Below are 1,196 nucleotides of genomic sequence, written 5' to 3' on the forward strand. Positions count from 1 at the left end.
CAGTGACAGTTTAAATATGACAGGAAACAAGGGGAGTAAGAGCCAATGAATGACATGCAGGCACGCCAGCCCCTGTGGCCGACCAGGTAATAAAACCATACCAGACACAACATAAACATTACATAAAACATGTCTGGAGGTTGTTTTTCTCTTATCAATATACAATACAAAAGTTATATTTTACTGTGTAATTTTCTCTGAATAAATGTTACTCTGGTTTGGGTTTCATGGCTTCTTAATGCAGTTGCTTGTTTTGACCAGGTGTTTTAGGAGGAATGTTTAATCACTAAATACCAGGAATTATAAAGTCAACTCAGAAGTCTAAGCATCGGTGACTTATTTCCATGACATCATCATCAGATGTTATGGGGCAAACAGATGCTGAAGATGTAATTATGATGAAAGTACCTTATTCACTCTAATTCAGCAATAATTCTGTCTTATTAGTAAAATGCTCACCAGCCTTTATAGTTCAGCTGTTTTCATGGGGATCAAAGTCAGGCACATTTCATCTCTCTTCAACTTTAATGTGTCCAATCCCTCTGTGTTGTTTAGTTAGCGTCTGGTGAAAAACAAATAAACATTGCTGGGAATGAGACTCAATGAGCTGCATGTTACAGCCACAAATATTCCTGGAGAGCTGAAAGTTTGGTGGTGTGTGATCGGGTTACTGTTATTTTGTTGTGACAGAGTCTGAGGGGTCAGTAGGGCTGCGAGGAAATGCTGGGCCTGCTGACAAGCGCAACATCGGTTCGCACAGCCCCATTAAACAATCATATGAATGTTTTTGTAGTGTGATAATACACTGTGGCTGTTTACATTGAAATATAAATGTGTATAAAGTAAAGATCATCTTTTCTGATGTCTGATATAAATGTTTATTTTCCTGCTGAATAGACTTCAGTGTTTTTGTCATCACTATAAAAATATCCCTCTGGTTTAGTCATTTCTGTCTGTGATATGATTGGTTTCATTCCAATAATTTCACTTTAATGTATTTTGTAAAAATCAGACTTTATTCTTTGTATTTTTTCCTGTTTCAAGATACAGAAAAATGTCAAAAAAGTTTATATGGGAAACTGGCTGAAATGGTCTCATTTCACTAGCAAGATTTGTTCACTTGCTTTAATATGTTTTTGAAAGACATGAGAAAAATTTAGGTGGGATAAAAATGAGTTTTTTTTGCAGTGAAATGA

This window comes from Scomber scombrus, chromosome 5 (assembly GCF_963691925.1).
Source record: "Scomber scombrus chromosome 5, fScoSco1.1, whole genome shotgun sequence".
NCBI lineage: Eukaryota > Metazoa > Chordata > Actinopteri > Scombriformes > Scombridae > Scomber > Scomber scombrus.